This window comes from Phyllostomus discolor, chromosome 6 (assembly GCF_004126475.2).
Source record: "Phyllostomus discolor isolate MPI-MPIP mPhyDis1 chromosome 6, mPhyDis1.pri.v3, whole genome shotgun sequence".
Lineage (NCBI taxonomy): Eukaryota > Metazoa > Chordata > Mammalia > Chiroptera > Phyllostomidae > Phyllostomus > Phyllostomus discolor.
In genome coordinates, this window is record NC_040908.2 from 108,245,035 (window position 1) to 108,270,758 (window position 25,724).

The 25,724-nt window shown below is 39.0% G+C and overlaps 1 long non-coding RNA gene across 2 annotated transcripts; it reads left to right on the forward strand.

The window, feature by feature from the left end:
* The first annotated feature begins 1,384 nt into the window (after positions 1–1,384).
* On the forward strand, positions 1,385–25,724 carry LOC118501234. 2 transcript variants are annotated; one of them, XR_004903847.1, is made up of 5 exons: positions 1,385–4,701; positions 6,994–7,114; positions 8,152–8,285; positions 13,196–13,265; positions 25,450–25,724. It is a non-coding gene; the product is annotated as an uncharacterized LOC118501234 (long non-coding RNA). The 2 variants fall into 2 exon arrangements; XR_004903846.1 differs by lacking the exon at positions 1,385–4,701 and having other exon boundaries at positions 6,810–7,114.

Sequence of the window (25,724 nt, forward strand, 5' to 3'; positions counted from 1 at the left end):
ACACCACTCTTAGCCAATAATGACTTGGAGAATTACTTATGCCTTCTTTAGCATGAATACTTCAGCACTGCTTTTGAAGGTAATTATCCTAGCTGCGATTGATTTTTTATTACAAAGAGGTGTGGGCTTGGTTGTCCACCAACATGCCCCTAAGTAAATATGTCCTCATGCCATAAACAAGGATCACCATGTTCTTTATTTCCAGGAAATTTATTTTAACTAGGACTCCTGCCTCTTTAAATTCACCATCCTCTTATTCATGCCCTCACACCACTTGATGCTTTGGGACCTCCAAACAGAGTCTTGTTGTGAGACCAGGATGTAGTCTGTCTCCTCTATGTTGAAAACCAGTACCATTAACTATTTTTCAATTTGATAATAAGTCTGGTTTAGCTCAATCCCATGCATATTGCTTCCTGTCCTTTGTTCTTTTTCATGGAGAAAGGAGATTAGAAGTTGCTGAGGGAAGAGTCCATTGGAATAGTGTTATAAACCTCTACTTGTGAAGCTATCTGGGACCTCAGAGGTGGTTGGCATGGAATAAAGAAAAACAATAGTCTACTATACGGGCTCCAATGACACATGCTGATATGACACAGGAAGTATTGATATTTAAGGGGACTAACCTGCAGGTGATAGAACATGGCAACCCACTATGTACAAATGGTGGCGTAACATGGTTCTGAAGTTTGGGCAAAGGTACCCAGATAAGCAGTACCTGGATGAGGTAGGTAGGCATGGTGTCAAGACCCAATAATCTAATAGGGAAGCATGGTATCTGGATTCAGGAAAGTAGGCAAGGCTTTGGAGGGTGTGGGGGGTTGGGTGTTGGAGAGTGTTCAAGGTTGGGGAGGGAGAAAGGCTGCAGCACTGGGCTTGTTCCGCCCCTCCTGCACTGGATGGTAACAGTGCTGAATAGACTGGCCCGCTGGTGAGGATGGGTCAGTGGGGAGGAAGACTGTGTGCAGGGAAATGATATAATCAGATCTTTACTTTAATAATATTTTTACCTGTTTTTAAGAAAAGTTTGAGAGGAAGAGAAGACTGGAAATACTGAGACTAATTAGAAGGCTGTCAATATCTTCAAAGCATTGTCTGTCTCACTTTTATCCTTATCAGACTTATTTTTCCAAATATCTGTAGAAGGACTACCCTTACCCAGCTGTTTAACACTTATTATCTGTTTCTGTATCACACCTTCCTAATGAGATTGTAAACTTTGATGAATTTGGTGAATTTAATTGTTTCATAGCATTAGGTTCATAATAAACAATCAGAAAAATACATGGGTGCTGTTCATGAGAGAGAGAGAGTATGGCAAGTGAAACACAGCACAAGTGGAGAAATGGAGGCCTAAGATGTTTCCCGAGGCCTAAGATGTTTCCCAGGCTATCGATATGGAAACATGGAAAGGCTGATTGATTCCTACAGCAAGGTGTTATCAGGTGGGCACCTTTCTGAATCATAAGTCACAGCAGTTTATGCTTATTGTTTGAAAACTACAGGGTGGGGCAAAAGTGGGTTTACAGTGGTTTATGTGGAGAATAATACAATAATTAACAAATAATAAGAATAATATAACCATAAAGTGTATTTCATGCACTCACGACTGTATACCTACCTTTGCCCCACCTTGTGTATTATTTTATGTCCTTATCATCAGCTTGCTTGTGTTTCATGTGTCACTTGTAAACAGTATAGAGTTGGGCCATTTTTAAAATCCAGCCTGACCTGTTACTGTGTTGAATCCATTTGCACTTAATATAGTTATTGAGATGGTTGGATTACTCTACCATCTCTGTGTTTAATTACTTCAAAAAAATTTTTTATTGATTGAGTATTAAAGAGAGCGAGGAAGGAAGAGAGAAATAGGAAGGGGGGAAGAGAGAGAGAGAGAGATTTGTTGTTCCACCCACTTATGCATTCACTAGTTGACTCCAATAGGTTCCCTGACTAGTAATCAAACCTACCACCCTGGTATATTAGGATGGCGCTCCAACCAACTCAGCTATCTGACCAGGGCTTGGTATTCAATTTCTATTTGTCCCATCTGCTCTATATCCCTCTCTTCCTTTTTTCTTGCCTCTGTTGGTTGATCTGAGCTTATTATTGCTTCCATTATATTCTATACAGTACAGTCTTCAAATCCCCAGATGCTTCCTCATAATTATTATGAGGCCTGGACTGCTGGAGGATTTCTTGCTGTTGTCCTCTAGGCTTAGTAGGCCCTGTGCACCTATGTCTTGGGAAGAGCCCTCTCTTGGCAGCACTCCTGCTTCCTCCAGTGTGACGGAATGCCGCCTCCTAGGTCTCAGTGCCTGGGGGAGAAAGCTTCTCTCAGTTACCTCTCCTCACCCTCAGGCTTAGACCATGAACACTTGCACCATAGAAAGAGTCTCTTTCATTTCCTCCTCTCTGACCCAATCTTCCTTGTGAGCTGTCAGTGAAGGCCCAGGGAAAGAATTAACGGGGAGGCGTGGAGATCTTTGTGCCTCAGTATTTAAACATTAATTAAAATTTCATCTACTTTCTTCTACCCGTGTGCAGCTTCATCCTTCTCTCACTGCTTTGCCAAAGGTAAGCCCTTCCATCAGAGAGGCTTGTCACCTTTTGCATTTAAGTTCATTAGGTGACCTTGTGCCCTTAGATCTTCTATAGACTGAATATCTTTTAAGGTTTTGATATTCCCCAGCTTGTTCTCCTTATTAGAGTTTAAACAACATTTTCTTTTGACTCTCTGCCTCCTAAGGAAATATAGAATGCAGATGATGCATTTCCCCATAATAAACATAATAGTTGGCACCTCACTGGTGCTCAGACAATATTTGCTGAGCCCTGGCTGGGTGGCTTGGTTGGCTGGAGCATCGTCCTGTGCACCAGGGGGATGCGGGTTGATTCCTGGTCAGAGCATGTGTGGGAGGCACTGGATAAATGGACTTCTTTCTTCTTATGACCAGAACAGCAAGACCTCTATGTTCTGTAAAAGCAAAGACAAACTAAAATACCATGAAATAGACTTGGGATACTAGAAATAAAAATGCTATTTTTTGTTGCCCTGAATCCATTACTTACTTAGAGAGGTTGATCCTGAGAAGAATTTGAAGGAATTTAGAACATAAAAATAAACTACTAAAAAAAATTCAAGGAACTAAAGAGATTTCTGAGTTATCTGAAAGGAAACAAAAGATATCCATGTTGTCAGGAACTGAATTTGTTTAAAAACAATAGATCCAAGGAAAATTAATCACTAATGTTTGCAGGCATATATGTGTATATGCACTTATATACTCATATGTATGCATCTGTACTTATACATATATGTGGTGTGTGTGTGTGTGCGTGTGTGAGAGAGAGAAAGAGAGAGAGAGAGAGAGAGAAGAGAAATTGAGAAGTGAAAGCCAGTTGCTAAGACAAACCTTCGGATAGAAACCGAAGTTTCTATCATCGACTTGCAAATGGAAACTGGCGCTGTGCCTGGAATAAAGATGAAACATTTTGACTCGGTTAGGCTTTCTTCCAGCTGCAGTTGTTGGGGTGAGGATTTGCAGCACAGAGATACTCCCTTTGGGTGCCTGTGCTTTAGAGATAGTTAAACTCAGGCCTCGTGTGACCCTCTGGACCTCCCTCTCAGTCTGATTCTGGAAATGCTGAATACCTGACTCATCTCTTCATGCATCTGAGGCTGTTTTATCACAAGGCTTGACATGTCAGTAACTCTTTAAAAAAGTCTTTGGTCCCACCGTGAAGCTAGATTGTTGCCTTACAGGAGAAAGAGGGAGAACTATGCTTTCTGAAAAACCAGCATGCTGAATGACCTTGGTCTGAACCCTTTAAAATCATCAAATGGACGCAGGGCTGTGAAATATTTACTTGGGTTATTTTGAGTCACGTATATTTCCAATTTCTTTGCACACAATTAGTTTTATTCTTAATTTTACCACCAACACTGAGAGCTAATCTTTGTATCATGAAGTCTTCTCTATTTTACCTTCTGAGTGATTTTTATAAAAACCAAATCTGTCTCAAATTATTTTTTTAAAATTGCATCGGTTAAATTCTTTACAAGTTTGCTACTATCTTGGATTAAAATTCAAGCAGAGGGTTAGTGTAACATAGAGGTTAAGAGTACAAACAATTGAGTCAGATGGGCAAGCTTCGATTCCAGGTTCTAACACTTTCTTACCTGTCTGTATTTCCATCTCCTTATCTGGCAAATGAGGAAAATGAGATCACCCCCCTCATACAGTTGTCAAGAATATTAAAGAAGATAATTTACCTAAAACCTTAAATTCAAAAGTTGCCTAGTACACAGTAAGTGTTTGATGAATGCTCGCTACTATTTATATTAACAAAGAATGTAAGGCCAGTTGTGATGGAAACTTACTCTCCTTTTAATTTCCTGTATGTCAAGACTTGGCTATATTTCTCCATACATGGTTTTGTCCACTATTCACAACCACCCTAGCAACCAGACAGCACCCTTGTTTTCAGGCATACCAAGTAGTTACTTCATCATCCCTCTCATCATCATCATAACTACATTTTTCTTTATCATGTATTGTCATTCCAATTTTATAGAGAAAGTAATCCTTTCATATAGACTTGAATAATGTAAACGAAGGATCTCAATCTGGAATGAGATCGAGAAAGACAGGAGCAGAGGTGAGAAACAGGCCATTCAGTGTTCTACCTCTAAGTCCAGTATCTTCTTGAGACACAGCAGCACTGAAATCTTTCTGGATTCACCCTGTTTCATTATAATGCAATATCTATTTTGGCCAAAGCTACCTTTTCCTTGTCAATTAAAAAGCCCTGATGGCTACTGTGTGGCAGAATTCAGAGGGTGGCTCAGTGGGTTGGGCATTGCCCCCCAAAGTGAAAGCTCACTGGTTCAATTCCCTGCAGGGCACACACCTGGGTTGTGGGTTCTTCTCTCACACCGATGTTTTTCTCCCTCTCTTTCTCCCTCCGTTACCCTTTCAATAAAAATGAATAAATGAAATCATTTTTAAAAAGTTTCAGGTGGTGTGATGAATCATCTTTGAACAAAGAATTGGGTTCGTTGTGGGGAGGGCAAGTGACAGAGACACCAGCTCTGTAACCAAAGGGTTAGGTGACAGCCTGTTTTGAACCTGAAGATCCTACTCACCTTCCCTCAATTCAATAGCTTCTGCTTACTTTGCATTTGCACATCTAAAAGTTGCTGCTGAAAGGGCTCTACTCCAATATTGACAATTTTCTAAAGTGGACCTGGCAGCCTCCACCTCCAGACATAAATTTTTATTTCTCTCTACCTGGACATTGTGCTCTGTGACCACCTCACATGTCTAACAGGTGGAGAGCATGCTGCCGATGAGATAAATGTGGAGACAGATACACAGAATTGATGAGGTCTCAGCGGGAATCATACTACTGCTAAAACAAGCCCAGGGTACCCGGGGCACAGAGGCCATTCTCAAGGTCAGCAGGGATAATGAACACTGTAACAACAAATGGTGCTGTCAGTAATACCAAACTCACAGTTCTTCACCCAGGAATTCTCATTACAAACCCTTTGTTCCACCTGATCCCATGTAAAGTGTTCTCAGATTTTTGTCAGGAAAAGTGTTAAAGATCTAAACTTTTATATGGAAAATCATATTCTAAACTGGATATTAGTTTCTTAAACAATTGTTGTTGGTTCAAAACAGCCATATTTTTTGTCCCTTCCCTTTCTTTCATGTCTCCATTTAATTTTATTTAATCTCATCCATTATTCTAGCTTCTAAATCTATGTATAATGGATACGTATAATGGATGTATACACATGTATGTGTAAGTATATATATTCCTAAAACATCCCATGAGCAAAACTGACTCAGTAAAATTGTTTAATTCTGAATGTGAAAAGTCTTAGACTTAAACTATGTGAGACTGAAAAACAATGGGGCTATTTAATTAAATAGATACATATAGGCTAACAGAGTTAAGAAAACATTTATTGTAAGTTTCTTACTTTTTAAAATATGTATTGATTGGTTGGTTTTTGAGAGAGAGGGAGAGAAACATCAATCTGTTGTTCTGCTTATTTATGCATTCATTAATTAATTCTCGTGTGTTCCCTGACCAGGGATTGAACCTGCAATCTTGTCATAACTGGATGATGCTCTAACCAACTGAGCTGTCCAGCCAGAGACAGTTTCTTATTTTTTAACACAAATCATGCACAGATAAAAACTGTGACATAGCAACTTTATCCCCAGCTACATTCCCTTCAAGCATAAAACTATGGATAGATATTTTCGAGCATCCCAGGTCTCAGGAAATAGAAAATCCATGAGCTACTCTTGCAAAACAAAAAATATACTTGATAATGAGGCCCAGAGGATCAACAGTTGTATTTTAAATAAGAACTCTGGAAATGGATAAAGTTGGGTAAAATACTAACACTGAATTGTTTAAATATAGAGCTAAAGTTAACCATCTGCAGGAGCTATGGTTATAGAACACAATTTATGTTATAAATATACAATCTTTTAAATATAATGGCATAACAGTGAAAATAATTAGGTAAAAGAAAGGAAGAAGGAATAAAATATAATTGTACTTATTTGTCACCTATCAAAGATGACAGTGAATGGAAATTCAGAAATTGAAAAATACTTTAAAAATATGACTAATATCTCAACTTCCAATGCACACATGTAATACATAGAAATATATTTTAGGAATTATCTATTGTGATAGAAAAATAATTTTAAAGTACAGTAATTCTCTTGGAGTACTTCACTTTGAAAAGTAACTTTTTCCTTTAGAAAAATTGCAGATTTAGAAGAAAATGGTGAGGATGATACAGAGAGTTCCATCTACCCACTCCCCCCCCCAGCCAGTATCCCTGTTACTAACATCTTACACTACATTACATTTGTCATTATTGATACATTATAACTAACTAAAATTCATAGTTCAGTTTTTTAAAGTTTCTCCATTTTACCTGATCATTTTCTGTTCTAGGATGCCATCTAGATAGATCACCTCACATCTACTGAACATGTCTCCTTAGGCTTCCTTTGGCCATGACCGTTTCTCTGACTTTTCCTGATGTTGAAGACCTAGACAGCTTTGATGAGAACAGGTTAGGCAAATTACAGAATGTCTACCAACTGGGATTTATTTGAATGTATTTTCATGGTTAGACTGAGGTTGTGCGTTTTGGAGAGGATGATCACCAAGGTACAGTGCCATTTTCATCACTTTGTACCAAGGGTCCATACTGTTGACACGATTTATCACTATTAACCTTAGTCACCTGGCTGAGGTAGTGGGTGGTTGTCGGGTTCTTCACTTTATTCTTTTTCCCACTTTTTATACTTTACTCTTTGGAGTGAAGTCACTATACCTAGTTTGCCCTTAAGGCATCAGGAGTTATGCTTCACATTTTTAAGGGTGAAATATCTATATAAATATTTGCGATTTTTTCTGCAGAGATTTATCTATTTTGTTATTAGTTTATTTATTATCAGCATGGTTGATGGATATTTATTTTCTAACTTGTGTTATAATCCAATACTATTTTACTAAATTTGCTGCTCAAATCATTTCACCTTTGGTCACAGGAAGGCTTTCAGTTGGCTCCTGTATCCCTCTCAGATATCCTCATCCTTGTGGGGCTGTGTTTTTGCATTTTCTTACCTCCTGGCACCACGAAATGCTCCAGGATCATCCCCTGTGTTTCCTGCTCCAGACCTAGAATCAGCCATTAATTTGAGGAGTTCTGGACAGGGCAAGGAAATATTTGTGTATATACTAAGCCATTTTCTATATTCAATTTTTTAAAGACTTCATTTATTTATTTTTAAAGAGAGGGGAAGGGAAGGAGAAAGAAACGGAGAGAAACATCAATGTGTGGTTGTCTCTTAAATGTCCCCTGCTGGGGACCTGGCCCACAACCCAGGCATGTGCCCTGACTGGGAATCGAACCATGACCCTTTGGTTCACAGGCCCACGCTCAATCCACTAAGCTATATCAGCCAGGCTCTATATTTAATTTTTATTTTCAAAGTTAAAATAAATTAAATACATTAAATTTAAGAGATATGCATAAATCAGCCCCACATATCTTAACATTTTCTATCTATCTACAGTCATACCTCATTTTATTGTACTTCACAGGTGTTGCATTTCTTACAAATTTGAAGGCAAGACCCTTCTTCACCTGCAAAATCATTAAGACTTACTTTATTGTGATACTCACTTCATTGCCATGGTCTGGAACCAAGTCTGCAATATATCCAAGGTATGCCAGTGTCTGTCTGCCCCTCTATCTGTACATACATATATAGATAATTCTGGAATGACATATTCCTACTATTACTAATCATTATTTTTGGGTGATGAGATCCTGTGTGTTATTTTACTTTCTTCTTTGTAATTTTAAAGTTGCATTGATTTATTTTAGTTTATTGATTTTAGAGAGAGAAGAAAGTAGGGAGGGAGGGAGGGGGGAGAGAGAAATGTTGATTTGTTCCAATTATTTATGTTTTCATTGGTTGATTCTTGTATACGCCTTGACCAGAGATCAAACCTACAACACTGCCATATGTGGATGATGCCAGCATTGTATTTTTAATAATGTAAAGATATTAAAAATAGTCAAGAAAGAAAAGAAGAGGAGGAATACAAAGGAAGGAAGGAAAGAAGAGAGAGAATGAAGTTTAGAAAGATAGAATTCTGGGTCTGAAGTCACAGTTCTTCACACATGCGACCTGATCAGATCAACCTTCCCTAGCATTGATATATCACTACCTGCCCTGAGAGAGTTGAGAAATTTACTATTTTTTATTTATTGATTTATGTGTGACAGGAAAGTGTCAACATTTAGAATGACTGTTTTTTTCAATACTGCTTTCTACCCTAATATTCCATAAAGCATATTTAGTATGGTTTGGAACAATTAAGTTTCCAAAGTTAAAAGTTTACATTTAACCCCTGGTATAGTGCAAGCAACTAAACTGAAAAGGTAAGTGTCAGATAAAAAGTTATCTTGACAAACACATGTACACACAACTAAATTTGCTTATCTGTAGGCAATGACAGCTCTGTTACAACTTAGGCTAGCCCATTTCAGCTTTGATTTTGAGAAACATCTTGATTTCAGAAACATGAAGAGGTGGAAAAGAAAAGAGATTGAATCAAGACACTGTGATTTTTCTTATTTTTAGCAAAAGAGGCTAAACCATGAACTAGGGATTGCCATATAGACTGATCTTCTGCCTATGTTGCAAAACAACTTAGATTACTAATCAATTATCAATACCGGGAATGGATAGAAAGAGTTGGCTATTAGAACCTTGGATGAGAGGGTTGTGACCCATGCACATGAACTAAGGGGTGGGGGGAGGAAATCCTGGTGGAAGAGAATGCAGGGTGGAGGGAAATAAAGAGGAGAAAAAAATAGGACAAATGTAATAGCATAATCAATAAAATATACCTTAAAAATAAATTCTTTATAGTGAATTAAAAGCTACTTTGCCATATATATATACATATATAATCAAATAATAAGACCTCTACAAGATAGAGCTTGAAAGAACAACTTACCAACTTATTAATATGTGTTTTTATATTTAATTATTTTAAAATTGGCAATTTCTATGACTCATATTTGGAAAAATCCTCTTGATTAAAGAATGTATAATCAAAGTCCAGGAAAGTGTTGAAATCAAGCAAGTAAAACATCACACTTTCATTTCTAAAGATAAAGCAACTACGACTTAAAGAATGATTTTCTAAATTTATGGCAAAGTCAGGACTGAAATCCATACTTCTGTCTCTCTGCCAAAGGCCCTTTCCACTTTACCATCTTATCACAATGCATGTTATTCCTCGACCTGTAACAACTATTATAAATATCTATAGTAAATAACTCAGCCTGTTATTGTGAGCAAACAATAACTCGTTGGCCAAAATGAGCTTATCTTCCACAGGGTGATGTGTGAGAGATCCATTCTGCAGTTAGGCCCTGTGATCCCTGCCCCAGTCCTCCCTGGCTTGTCTCGGAAGCTATTCTGCCCTTAAAGCTTACTGGCCAGGCATGCTCCTATGTATATATACATGTAGATTTAGAAATAGAATAAATTATCTGGTCTAATTAAAATGACAAGAACAGTGTATGTATTATCAAGAAAAATATGATTTTGGCTGAAAGTTTCCTTCTGGGAGCTCAGAATGGATTACTATGGAATGTTCAGCATTCTGAAGGCTATGTTTGTTTTCAGTACATTGTAAGTGGAATATTTTTCACCCTTCTGAGTAGAGCAGACAAAGGCTTTAATTAAACAAATGTCACATGGGAACTCTTGCCCCAAAAGCCTTTTATTGGTCCTAATTAGCAGATGCAGCTGTAGACTCTATCTATATTAGATGGTCTGTTTATTGTGTCCATTTATATAACACTCATCAGGGAGCATGCAGAAGACACCGCAGAATTACCAGCTTTAATTAAAACTTGTTCAATTGCTAGAGAAAACATCCCATGCAAAAATGGGTCAGATAGAAGAGGAAAATAGAAGAAGAAGGAGAAGGAGAATAATAATACTGGAAATACTACCAAGGCTTCATTGGGAAAACTGAAGGAGGCTATTTGATGATCTGATTGTCTCCAACTGTCTTGGAGAAGCGCAGGCATCTCAGGGCCAGGCTGAATTAAACAGATAGGAAACCATAGAGGCAGAGCGTGTCCTGCCTCTGTCCAGGCAGGACTCCTGAGTGACTGCCGGGGCCTCCCAGGTTTCATCCTAAGTAGGCCAGGAAGGAGGAGGGGCATATTCATCTAGACATATTAATTGATGTCTTCATTTAAGGAATTACATAACACTAGTGCTGGAAGCTTCTAGCTTATTTTGTGTACCTCAAATACAATCTTTAACAAAATTAGCATTGCTTGTTCAATTTTTGCTGTGCTTTTATTTATGTACTTTTTGCATCTTCCGGATAAAATATCTGAGGCTGAAAAATATTAAGCCCTTTCCAAATGTCATAGAGTCAGTCCATGACAGAACCAGGATCTAAACTTCTGCCTGATCCCAAAGCCCAGACACCTTTGTCTGTACTATAGGACTTTTCCTATATTAGCTATAAAAATGTAATATTTTGGCCATTAACTAGTTTAACATGGATAAATGAGCTGTAGCCTTGAAGACCAACACACCTGAGATTAAGCCCTAACCCATTTTCTTACCATCTCTATGCTTCAGTTTCTTTATTCCTCAGATCAGGATAAGAAACACTTCTTGAAAACTAGATTATAGGAGATAAACTTTGTAAAGGGTATTGGCCTTGTGGAAAATGCTTGGTAAATACTATTTCACATCCTATTTTTACTTATACTGCACCATGGCCTAATTTGGAAGACATTCTGAGATGGAAGGATCTTCATATCTCTTCGGAGTGTGGCTGTGCTTGCTAACCCAAGGCCCTCCGCAGGAGAGATGTATGTCACTCCCCTCAGTGTTCTGCAGCAGCCATATAAGCCTCCTTTATTTGTTCTCTTTCCCGAGGGAATGATTGATTGATTGAGGTGTGCCTCTTCCGTATAAAAATAGTCAAATGTGAAAGAAACATGACCAGACAATAATGGAAAAGCTCTAACAGTTTAGAAGAGTATTCAAACTTTTCCAGTGAAGCCCTTAAAGGCACAGCAGAATGAACTTGTGTCTCCATGTGGTTTGAATGCTCTAGTATAAAATGAAAGGCTCCTTTACATCTATAAAGGATATAATTTTATTCTTAAAATAGTGCAATTTTGTAAATCTTAGTATATATGTTTTGTAAATTGAAAACCATTAAATTATTAAGGCTGCTCCCCTCCCCCCACCCTTGAAGTCATTCGATCACCCCCACACAGAAATGCCCTCAGGTCTCCCTGCACCATCCCTAAGTACTCCTGGGGAAGTTTAATATTCCAGCCTAAGAATTACACCTTTAGGAAGCATTTCAACCATGGTAGAAATAAGTCAGATAATCATTTTTGCCATCTTGAAATTGTATCTGAGGTAATTGTCATAAAAGTAAGTTCCTTCTTTGGCTTTAGACCTCACATTCTCACAGGGGTCCTTAGGAGGCCCGTTAATTCTAGACGAGGACAACAGCAAGGCAAGAGAAAAAGAACTGGGTTCTACACCAACTATGCATTTTCCTGTAAATGTCACTGTTTATATGTTATAATAGTAAACCTCAAATACCTCAGTTAACTTACTGTTCAAATGTTTCACAGCCTTATTGCATTTTCAGGTTTACTTTTAAAGTGGATCCTCTGGCACACTGTTCAGACCCCTTGATTCACACCTGAAGCTCTCAGTACTGGCCCTTCCCCACTGGGTTTCCCCAGCTGGGCCGATTGTCGCCTGGTTAGGGCTCTCAGCTAAGTCCCTCTCCAGAAACTGCCCTCCAAGGGCCCCGCCCGGCCCCGGGTTAGGGGCCGTAATCCAGAACATCCCTGAAGGCCATCCCAGCTCCTGAGTTCCCAGGTAGATTGGTTCTGTTATCACTGCATAGCAAGTCAGTTTCTTATGCAGTCCAGCTCCCTTACCGATTTGTGGGTGCTGCTCCTGCAAACAAATGTTTGCCCTTGAGTCTGTTGACCAGGGAACCCAGCCTATGACAGCTTCTCCTATTAGCAAGTTAGTGTGCCTTCAGTTCTCCCCACACGGTAATTTCCCAAATTTCATTAGACACCACACCTGAATTTAAATACGAAAATAAAATAACCATGTGAATCTGAAACAGCATTGGTATGTGCATAGGTGACTGTAGTCAGCAAAGTGTTATTTCTAATTCAATTAGCTTTAGTGCAAGCATCTATTTTGCTTCAGGCACTGAGCTGCTTGAATTTACAAATTCAGTCTTACTTGATTTTCACAACAACCATACAATATAAATGTGATTCTACATGGTTAGGAAATGAAGAAATCTAGACCTATTCCCTTGGTTAAAGTAATAGTGTTAGTACATTATGAAGCAGAATTGGAACCCAGGTCCCCTTTTTCCAGTTGTAGTAGTTGTGAACATGTGTGCTGTTCACAAGTATTTCCAACCTCTGTTTTCTGAGCATGAAGTAGCACTGCACTGCTCTCTCCTCCTAATGTTAAGCCTGGCCACACCACTGCTTTGGAAGAGCTGATAACTTTCTGCTTTACTTCCCTCCCTGCCACGGGAGTTGTATGGCTCTGGCACTTTGTGTCCCCGAATGAAGACAACATGGAACAGAACCCCTAGCACAACTCCAGGTGGGCAAGAAAGGAAAGTAAAAGTGAATTTGAATTGTTTTAAGCCATTTTTCTCCAGGGGTTGTTTGTTATCGCTGCATAATCCAATGGACAAGATTAATACAAAAGTTATGACTAAAGAACAAGGTTTTTTTTAAACTAAGGTATATTAGTAGAGAATTGCCATTTTTGCTACAACTAAAGTAGCCTTAACACTAGAATTTATTTCATAATGAAATGTAATTGAAAGAGTTTGGGATTTGCAACCATGTAGATACAATTTAATTTGAATATTTGATCTAATGTGCTTGTTTAATGACATTAGGTTTTAATTTCTCTTTCTCTTTCTCTTTCTCTATAATTTTGTTATAACATTGATTTGATGATTTGATAAAATAAGTCCTGCAAAGCTCTTTGCAAATTGCCTTACACATAGATGATACCAATTAAGTGTTTTACAGAAAGGGGTCCTCTAACCTCCTGGATCTGAAAGTTGTCGTTGAAAATACAGCTTTCTGAGGCCCATACCAGACCTACTGAATTAGAATGTAGTGTACTATAATGTATACTTTTAACAAACTTCTTTAGCAATTCTCCATTTAGATTGAAAGCTATTGTACTAAACAAATGTTAAATATTTCTGTCATAAATGTATAGTTAGTTAATTAGTTAGTTAGTTAGTTCAGACAGCTTACAAGCCTTCAGTGAGATTCCTGAAGTTATCTTAAAAGTGTCAACACAAGTGTCACCCACCGCACTGCACATCAAAGTGAGGTCAACAGAGGAGACAGGGAATGCAAGGCCCACTTCAAAGTATTAACATCGGAAAGAAAACGCTCTGTGAATTCTTTGTCTCTAACCAGCACATAAACAGTATAGTGCGGCTATGGAGGTCTTAGCTGATGAAAAGGGGGGCAAAGTGGGGGGTAGGCATGTGGGAGGTAAAGACTGGCTGAAATCAGAGGCCCTTGAAATAAAGGTGATGGCCAAATCAAGGCAAGAATACTTCTATCAGAAACTTAGATGAGTAAACAATTACAACTCCTGAAATTTTCTGGCGGAATTCTAGGCCAGACCTTGTATTGCTTTTAGCATTTGAGGTGCCTTTCAGGATACTCGCTGGTGCTTTGTAGTGGTGATTGAGCAGCTGTGGGGCTTTGTGTTGCCCTCTCAACCCCTTTAGCACAAAGTGGGTTTTTCCTACTTCCCTCTCCCCAAGTTTGTGTGTGCAAATGTCTGTGGATTTGTAGGCCAAAAAAAGGGAAGCTGAAAATAACCAAGTAAAAAGAAGCTATTTCCAGTGAAGCAATTAGACTTTCTTGTTCAAAAACAGGAAAGTAAACAGCACTTCTGACTTCTAGTTTTGTGGTCTGGGGGTCAGGGAGGGAAACCTACACCCACTGGGATCTTGGAATAAAGGGCAGGGGGGAGTGCAGGTCAGAGCTGGGCACTGTGGCCTAAGGCCACTGTGTGAAGAAGTGCTGGACTCAGTGTCACTTTGAGGGCCTGGAGTCCCCTAAGAGTCATCCTTCTGGACAGAAAGCTGAACAGGGACCCTTCACTGCAGTTTGGAGCACAAGAGTTAGGGGGGCCACTACTCCTTCAAGGCATCACACAGCCCTGAGGAGCAAGGGCTGCAGAGACATGCTCACTGTGATCTTGCTTCCTCCTGCTCCAGTTCCTGATGCCCAGGGGACCCTGTTTCAGGCCTGTCTGAGCACCCCCACGCCCGTGCCCCCCCGCCACTGCCCATCTAGTGTTTTTGTAACATACAAGGGAAGAGAAAGGAGCTCAAAGCAACAGCCCTCCAAGTAACTGATACTGGATCTCCCACAGATTTAGGCGGGTGGGGAGTCTTCGGTGAATCTTAAATAAAACTGAGAAATTTAAATAAATGTGGTATCACTTGCACTGGGAGTATTGAGAAATTTGGACTTGTGTTCTGTTCTCTTCACACTTGCCTAAGATGGCAGACTCCCATGTTTGGGGTTCGGCCAGACGCTGAAAGAGAATATAGCAGTCCCTAGAATAATGGTGTTTCATTCAACATCATTTTGTTAGAACATTGATCAGACACCTAGGAACTTAACTCTTGCTTATATCAATTAGCCTATGGTAAAATTGCTTTCATGATACATTGTTTTTCTTAAAGTCTCAGAACCTATCCACAACTTTAAGTGAGGCCTTACTGTGCAAACATAAGGCAAGACTGTTCCATTGTGCCTTAGCATTGCTTGGAGGAGTGAGTTGCTATAGTCACCATTATTCCAATCCCAGAGGATGTAAAAAATAGGAATCAGGCTCAGATTTGCCTTCACTTTCTTCTGGTGCCTTGCTGGAAGCCAAATCTGAAACCACAGAGAAGTCTTCCATTGCTTTTACCTCTGTGAGTGAACTGGATTTTCATTTAGAATTATGCCAAGTCATAAGCATTTGATCGCATTAATTGTGCCTTATTCTTTCATGACATACCGTGGAGCAGATGCTGTTTATTGCCCCATTCTTTGTCCTCACTCCTCCCTCCCGACATTCCCCTTTCTAGTACATGTCTATGCAGTTCTATCAAAAGCTCCTAAGATTTTACCTGAGCACATCCTCCAGACTACAGACCCCAGCAGGCTAGAAGTGCCAGGAGTTGATGCACCAGGCAGCAGCCCTAAGACAAAAAGAAATGGGATGAGCAGATAAACATACATCTTCCTTATCCAGGGGGGCAGGGTGTGAAGAACTCTCTGCCGTGTTCTACACTGTCTCTAAATTTCCACTGGGATTGAGCCCTAGTTGCCCTCAGTATTAAGTTGCTTGATATTGCAAACTTTTCTGGCTTTTTTCCATTTCTTGTCTCCTGACTCCACTTTTTAATTGGTGATTCTTGGGATCACTTCCCAAATATCCTATGTGCACACAAATGTTTGTTTCAGTGGTTTCTGCAGGGAATATCCAACCAAAGACAAAGACACCTTGGAATAAGAAAGAGATGTAATGAATACTTAACGAGTGACTAGGATGGAAATTTAAAAAGATTTCATGTAGCCATAAGGGGATGTTGGGTTGCCCCACCAAAGCAGGCTGCCAGCTCTCCTCCAAGGGGACCCTCACCATGGGACATGTATTGTCTTGCTGAATTTTCCCCAATCTGAGTCCTTGCTGACCTTGTCAGTACAAAGAGTAGATTTATCCCTTCAGCAGGGTTATATCTATAAAGCTCACAGAACTGAGACACGGAACAAAATACCAGTTTATGAATTAACCAAAAGAAGCAGTGACCACAGAGGTTGAAATGTTCAACCTCCAAGTGACCGCTGTGTACTGTTGCTAGAGGCTGACCTACATGGAATTCCAAATAAGCCGCAGATGTGGCATGAGTGGCATGTAATTGTCATTAGGGAAGTCAGAGGCACCCAACGCATTATTCTTAAACACCCTGATACCCACATCTGCAAGTATGGGCAATAGTGCCTGTGAAAATAGAAATCTAATGCTTCTGGACAATAATTCCCTCCAGCCTTCCACAGCGGGGATCCCTTCATGAATCGGACTTGGAGATTATTGACTAGCTGTGCAAATGCTAACATGCGGAATGCCTCTGAGATTCTCAATCCCTCCTTCTGGGCCTCCCATTCTTTCTTTAAATGTTAATAAATTCAATCAGACTCAAACCAGTTCTGCTGAATTATAAATTATTCTCATTTGCTCAGTGATTTTTCATATGTCAGTTTTAATTTTAATTTCCAAGGGGCAAACTCATTTCCCTAGTTTTCAGTTTTAGTAGGGCTAACCAACTACAGCATGTGCTTACTAATACCACCTACACAACCAAGGTGCATTTCATTTGTTCTCACAACCAATATTTGAAGTAGATGTTATTAGTCTTATTTTACTCATAGGAAAATAGAGAGCCAGGTAGACAAAGTATTGTCCAACAATGGAGCTGGAATTCAAGCCCAGATTTGTCTAAGGTTATAACTCCTGCTCTTTCTTCTTTGTCATGCTACCCAAAGGTTATGAATGGTATCTAGCTTCTACTTAGAGCATTTAATTTTTTTAAAGATTTTTTTATTTTATTTTTATTTTTAGAGAGGGAAGGGAGGGAGAAAGACAGAGAGAGAGAAACATCAATGTGCGGTTGCTGGAGGTCATGGCCTGCAACCCAGGTATGTGCCCTGACTGGGAATCGAACCTGCAACACTTTGGTTCGCAGCCCAAGCTCAATCCACTGAGCTACGCCAGCCAGGGCCTACTTAGAGCATTTGATTTTGAAGAAAAGCTTTCGCCACTAAGAACAAAATTTGACAACTCCTAAGGGTCTGTCTAGCTCTAAGAGCATATGATTTTTTAGTGTACCTGGCTTTGTTAACCCTCAGAAGGAAGGCCTTTTTCTAAATAATTCTGACAAAAATTATTTCTCTTGGTTATTCAGGGGCAAGAAATTGCGTCTGAGTTATCTTCATAATTTCCTCACTGTTTTACTTCACTGAACGTAGGACCATGTCACTCATTCCTGTTACTTACCAAGTCTTTTTACTAATGCACACTGCATCTGATATCGACATTTCACAGGGAATGAGAGTAACTTTCTAAAGACTGTAAAAGATCTAATTACCTTTATTGACCCTGCCCAGAAGCAACAACAAATAATGCTGTAATTAACTGAGTTTGGCTATAAATGGGAAACATGTGGGTGATTTTTATTACACAAGAAGAAAGGAAAGCTCAGTAAGATGATGAGTAACTTATTTAGCATTCTGAAATTTGTTCCGTGCTGCTAGATCTTTCTTTTTCTCCTTCTTGATTTCTTTTTCTCCCCACCCTTCCTAATTTAAAAATGTTTATTTTTCCAATTATGAAGTTAAATAGATAATTATCAAATAATTTTGAGAATACAAAAAATGGAAAGATAAAGCTATCCTTTTTTATTATTTAGAAATAACTACAATTAGCCTTATAATGTGTCTTCTTTTTGTGTTTGTGTATATATGATAAACTGTTTTTTTGTTTGTTTGTTTCCTTTGGATATCATGGGAGTAGATGCCCTTTGGACCTTTGGGGGAGTCTGTCTTTTTCAGTCTCCTTTTCCCAGAAATGGTGAGTTTAGACAGGTCAGGAGGAGACCACCAGGAAAAGAAGGACAAGTGTTCATGCAGAGGCTGTGAGGAGTGTGAACATGGGGTGCCCGGCAGGAAACAAGCAGCATGGTAGGACTGGAGGATGAAATGCTGGGAAAGGAGTGGTTAGGAGGTGAGCAGGTCCCAGATCAGTGTGATCCTGGACTGCCAAGAAAAGAGGTGTAGATTCCAACAGGAAGGCCACAAGGCAGGGGTTAGGCGGGGTAAAATCAAGATCAGAGCTCAAGAACAGTACCTGGCACATCACAGGGGCTCCATGTATTCAGGGTCTGGCATAAATAATGCCCCTATTTATTATGAAAGAATTTATTTAAAATCATAAGCACGTTCATGGTTTTTTCATAACAATAACAATACCACACTCAAGCACACCATGTGACATATTAGGTGAAATGTTCAAATTAAAACTATAAATTATTATACCCATATTATTATTACCCTACCAACCACACTCAAGCAGGCCTTGCCTCTGCTGGGCCCTGTATTTATCGAATTAATGAATGGATGACTAAATGCTGGTCTTGTAGAAGTTGGAGGGTAATGAAGTGAACTACAGGCAGGGAAGCCAGTGAGGAAACTCTGGTTTCCTAAATGACTAAGCATTTAAACTAAGGTTCTAGAAATAGAGATAACAAAGACAAAAGAAAGAGTTATGGAGAAATTAAATAAGGTTCCTCTCTCTCACCAAATGTGCCCCCTTGCCAGGTGGGTAGGATACCTTTGCTCAGTGCCTCATGCTACTCTATTATCTCACTTCTCAGATTGACTTTAAACTTTGGTTTAATTGACTATTAGATAACGAGCGATTAAATTAACATGGAGAGAGTGCCAGTGGCTTTAGCACATGTACAGAAGATAAAATTGTATCCTCTAGGCATCTACTCTATTAAATTCTTATATATATGAATTATCTGCCAGGTCTTTGCTTGAAATGAAAACACTCTTACAAAGTAGAATTTGGGCATTCTAAGCAAGCAAAAACTTACTCTTTGTGTAATACAGATTTTAAAACTGGCCTTAAACATTTCAAATCGTAAGATATGTCATTCTCTGTGGTTGCTTATGCAGTTGGTGAAAAAAATGTAGGCAAGGCCTAAGGGCACACATATTTGCAGGAATTTGCAGTGCAGAATGCTCTGAGCTAGACTGCACACACCTTTTTTTTTTAATTTTTGTTTGGATGATTCTGTCTTTTAAGTCTGTATATGAGTTTTAGACAAAAAGACTTTATATTTTGTGATTTCATGGATGATCTGGCTAAGTAACAACCAACTTTATAAATGACGAAAATAGTAGTATAGTTAATACTCTGATGGAGCAAAGGTTATGGATGAGATACACAAATGTTAGGAAACACTCTCCTCAAGTGCAAGGAGTAGGTCTGACTCTCCCTGTATTTCTTGGTTAATTCCAGTTCACTCTTTTGAAAAGAGACAAAATATTTTCTTACCTTATTCAATTTTTTTAATCTTAGGCAATTGGAATGTTTTCATCACCGGAATTTGGGTCTGTGCAACCCCCAAATGTGTCTTCCCTGCTCAGTGTCCACCTACTAAGTACCTACTATGTATGTTTAAAGAGCTTATATGCTATGTCATGAGATTATCATACTTTATTTTCAAATTGAACCTGTAAGAAAGGCATAGGTATCCCCATTTTGGAGACGAAAGAATTGAGGAGCAATAATGTTGGGTAAATTTTCCATGGTTATATAGCTAGTAAATAATGAAGCTGAGATTTTGACACAAATCTGAATCAAATGTCCAAGTTATTTCCTCAACACACTCTGCCTCCCCATCAACTAATCCTGTGGATTTGGAGATGGAAATACTGTAACTGAAGTGAAAAACAAAATGACCTGAGAAAGAAAACCAAGACTAAATATACAAGAATAGAAACAATATTTAGTAAGAATTTTAAATCTGTATCATACTTCATTATTTAAGAGATATGTCACATACAGAATCTTCTTAAGACAACCACATGATGTGAAAATACAGACCAGGGTTACTGTTCTCATTGTAAATGAAAAACAGAATTTCCTTAGGAAAATTACAGAGACTTACCCAAGGTCACAGGGCAATTTAAAGCAGAATTCTCTTTAAGAATTTGAGGCAGGATTCTTTGTAAAGCAGAATCCCCAGTTTCTGGTTGCTGACACAATGTGTCTTTCCTATGTGCTGAGCAACCCCAGGCAGCTTGTGCTTCACAGAAGGCTGGGCTGCAGCCCCTGTGGGAGCAGCCACCCCAGACAGACTCAGCACCCTGGGAGAGCAGCCCGGTGGGTTGTGCTGTGAGCTACACCGGCCCCCAGAGCAGGCGAAGGGTCGGCAGAATTTCAACATCTTACTTATTGTTGCTGTGTGCCCTTTCATTGATTGATTCATTCATGTATTATTATTAATATTATTATTATTCCTCCTCTTCTTCATCACCATCACCATCATCATCATCATCACTCTCCCTATTACTGGTGAAAATCTAATGTGTGAAAGTGCTGTGCTAGGATATGAAGTCATAAAGTTAAATAAGACTGACTATCTGCTTTTAAGGGCCTCCCAGTCCAAAGGAACAAATAGATACATAAACAAATAATTCTATTATAAAATGGAGACTCTAAAACAGTGGTAGAAAGAGATTACTGGGCCTTGAGTCGGAAACAAGCCACTAACGGGGAGGGAGAGTGTGATGTAGGGAAGGCTCCATAGAGGACCAGTCACCTGAAGACTAGTAAAGACAGTTTGGAGTGAAGAAGTAGAAAGATCTTCTCAGAAGTGAGGCTTGTACTGAGGCACAGAGTTACTGAACATTCTGTGTGTTTGGAAAAATGCATGTGCTTCCAAATTACTGGAAGATAAAGTATGAAAAAAGATGTATAGAGATTGGGGCAGAGATAGTCCAGAGTCAGAAGAGATCTCACAGCAAGAGGGAATCCAGGAGGAGGGGTTTCTAGAGGTGTGAAGTTCGGTTAGGATGTGCGTTATTAAACAGAAAGTAGGAAGCTTGGCAATATGTGTATGTGTGTGCAGGTGTGTGTGGATGTGCAGGTGTGTATGGGGTGTGTGCTCATGACATCAGAGCTCTAGATTCTGAGAAGGGAGACAGAAAAAGAGGATCTCAGACCTACCAGGAAGTAGAGATAAACTGCTAGCTCTTTCAAGATTCTCGAGTTCTTTTCCACCAACTGCTCTTCAGTCTCTTAATGTTCTTCTTGTAAAGAAAATTTTGAAGTAATGTAACTTACATATGGAAAACAAAACAAGAGAGAAAGGCATGTACACAAACATATCATCCATGATCCTGTTCTTTTGTAAGATTTACTATTCTGCTTACAAGTTTGTGTATTTTTTCTGTCTTGTTTTTATATTTGTTGATAGAAATGTAAAGGTGAAGGAAAACAGTCCTCCATAATCTAGTTCTTTGAGAGCAATTAATCACTTGGTTCAGGAAGGAAGGAAGGGAGGAAGGGAGGGAGGAAGGAAGGAAGGAAGGGAGGGGGGAAGGAAGGAAAGAAGGAAGGAAGGAAGGAAGGAAGGAAGGAAGGAAGGAAGGAAGGAAGGAAGGAAGGAAGGAAGGGAGGGAGGAAGGGAGGGAGGAAAAGGAGAGGAAAGTAAAGGGAAGGGAAGGGAAGGGAAGGGAAGGGAAGGGAAGGGAAGGATGGGTAAGATATAGAGAACCTAAAAATATCAGTGGCATTGACTGTGCCCACTCTGGCTCAGTGCGCTTTTTTTCAAGGTTCTGGGATCACCCCATGAGATGGATATGACTCGTGATGGGTGTGATATTCATTTGATATTTAGTCAGTAATTTCACAGTAAGGAACTTCCTTCTTTACTGAGTGTTCTTCAAGGAGAAGCTAAGGAGGGTGTTCCCTGCAGCTGTATTGCCTCTCCAGGGCTCACCTTCCATCTTGTCATCACACAATTGGGGGCACTCTCTTCTCCAGCTTGGGTCCCAGGTGGGGGACATCAGAAGCCCAGGCTTTATTCTTACCAGCTTCATTACTTCTCAAACCTACTTACCAAAAATAGGGACATGATGATTATTGTCTGAAATGTTTGATCTTGCTTGGTGAGACAAAGCTTAGTACACTAGGAACTAAAACATTCTCATTTAGAATGTACTGATCAGAATGAGTATATTAGGTTTGCTCTCCTATTCTAATATATGCCGTGCATTAAAAAAAAAAAACACTTGACATTTGTTCTTTTTCCTTTATCTCCCAAAGGGGAAGCATCCACAAAAAAGGAAAATTTTCAGAAAGAGTTGTATAGGTATGTATTATGCTTTTAAAAAGTTATTATACCATAAGCATTTTTATGTTTTTGCCTATACTATGTATAGATTTATATTTATATATACTTTCACATGACTATATGTGGCTTCATAATTTACTCTACTGCTCTTTGACCTTTTATGGCTTCCAATTTTTCACTATTGTAAATAAACTTTGGTGTGCAAGTAGGTTAATCCATAGTTTATTTTCTTAGCTTTGAGTCCAAGGAAACAAATAATGAACCTAAGTATGTAGTACTTAAGAGTACAAGCTTTGGAGTCAGATAGGCCGAGTATAGAATTCCAACACTGACATTTACCTGTGACACACTTTATTTTTGTTGTTGTTGTTGACATTTTCTTCTGAAACCCTGGAGTAATATTACCCTTCTTAGAGACATGATTGTAATAAATAAGTAAAATAATCATTATATAAAGCAAATGAAACAGTGCCTGGAATAAGTAAATGCTTTAATATTATTAGATTATGGAAGTGTTTCTCAAGTATTATTTAACAACACGGAATATCACTAACAAAGTGAGAGCACTGACCTGCGTTGGATGTTATTTTTTCTGTGAATGTTATAGTCAGTTTCTTTTCTTTCTAACTGATTTACTTTTTACTTTCAACTTACAAATTAAAAGAAAATGAAGATACCAGAAGCCTAAGTAATCCTTATATAGGGAGCACCTCTCTTTATAGTGGCTGCTACATATTATATATAAATATAATGACACAAAGACTGTGTCAGAAGACCAGATTACTTCCGCTGTACAGATAAGAGATGTTTTCACTTTAGTTATTTTTTTTAGTGTAAGTATGTCTGGGAGGAATGGAGCAGCATAGAAACAGCGTCCATTTTTTGAACACTGCTACATATGTGCCTGAGATTGTGTCCTAACATCACAGCCATCCCTACCCATTGCATTATTCCATTTCTCCAGTCACCATATGTCATTGTGGTTTATTTCCCACATGCCCTTCCATGACAGAGGTATGGTAGAGCGAGGGTAATGTAGGAAACACTCAAGGGGGAGGAGAGGCCACCAATGATAACCTGTCACAATCAGTTTTGTCCTACAATCATTTAAAACCAAATCCTCATAGCTCCCTGTTCTGACTGTGCCCATCTGGGCAAAGCAGACTGACCCATCTTACCCCATGGGAACAGTGGGCTGGAAACTTGCCTCTGATACCCCCTAATTTGTTAATAGAAGAGCTACAGACCATCATTTCCACTTAGTCTGCTCCAGCTCCTTCCTGTAGTTGATTCAGACCAGTGATATAGGCCTCTTTGATGATGTAGTAGGAAGCCTGGATACCTTCATTCTCATGGTCACTGTTGCAGGCACTGTCCTTGAAGCCCACTTCCTCAGACTGAAAGTGTGTGACTCTAGAACATGAGTTAATTAATGTTATGCCACTACTGCTTTGTTTAGCTGTGGAGGAACCTGATAAGGAATGTCTCCTGTTTCTATTTAAGCTGTACACATTTTTTCATTCATAACCCTGGGGCAAAACAATTACTGTGACAAATGCAAAGACCTGGGCATTACGGGCTCTGGGTGCTGATTTTGTGTTAACTACTAATTCAGTGTGGGACATATGCTACTCCATTCCTTGACTGGCCTTCAGATTCCTCTTCTGTGAAAATTAAGGGATTGGTTTCTTGCTTTCCTCAGTCCTCTTGGCATCCTAAGGACTGAAATGATTAATAATGGGCTGGTGGCAACCATAGGTTTTATAGGGTTCCACCTAGTGGCTCTGTCTCATATTGCAGCTGCAAGTTCTACAAGATTTTCTCAGGACTGTGGTTAGATGCCCCGCACCAAAGCTTTTGGTTTGTATGTGATACAGTACATTCCTAATAGATGCAACAGAGAATGGAAAATAATGGTAAGGAAAAGGGAAGCAGGATAAATATTTGAGCCTCACATTTAGTAAAGCCTCAAATTTAGATCAAATCTACACTTTGATGTTATCTCTAATTGAGATGGTAACAGCCATTGATGTATGCATTTAAGCATTAACTGGTTAAATGGGAACACTTAAAATATACTCCAGCATTTGTAACCATGTGTCAGCATTTCTTCATTTAAAATAGAGCTGGAGTCCCAAATGATGGAGGTAGTTCAGATCATCCTATCTTTGCAGAAATTTCAAATGTAGAGAACAAAGTGTATGCCAAGCAAAGTTCTGCTGTGGCAAACTCCTCAAGGGAAAGGCCATAGGGGAGATGAGAAAAGCACATAAAACTACGTAGTCCTATAGCACAACAGTCATGTTTTCACTGCGTACCTGCTTTGTGATTATGTTAAACACCAGAGATAGAAAGATGCAGGAGACATGGTTCCTATTATTTTCAAGAGACTGATAATTGAGTAGGAAAGGAAGATGTTTATAAAAATATTTACAAGGCCATATGTAAATATATGAGCTACAATGGAGGTTTTTAAAATAACTACAGTGGCAATACAACAGAGAGATCTATTTTGTTGGGAGAGTTAAGGAGTCCTTTGCAGGATCAAAGGCACAGAATAGAAAAAGAGGAGTCCTTCACAGAATAGAAGCTGGTACTTAAAGGATAATTCAAAGTTTTCTAGTAGGATGGGGAGGAGATCTTCACAGGTAGTAAATAGAACATAAAAGATTATGTTAAGTGGGAAATGATTCAAATAGTATTGAGGTCGAATCTCCTAAGTGTTTAGGGACTGAGGAAAAGTACATTTATCTTTTTTCTAATCCATTTTCTTTTTTTCTTGGACAAAAACCCTGCCACCATATACATTTTGTTTTCTGAAAGGACTAAACTCAGCATAGCAATGGCTACAATGTATCTGTGAAGTGAGAATGATGTGTTTGTAAAGAGCACGTGTTGTAGACACTACAGCCTTTGCTTTGAGTCCTGGCTCTCAGCTTGGTAGGTCAGTAAACTTGGGCATCTCCTTAGCTCTTTGAGATTTGCTTCCTCATTTAAAAAAAACTGACAAAATAATAACACCTACTACAAAGAGTCGTTGTGAAGTTTAAATGTGAGCACAAATAATATCTAGAATGAAAATGAAGGCATTGCTATAA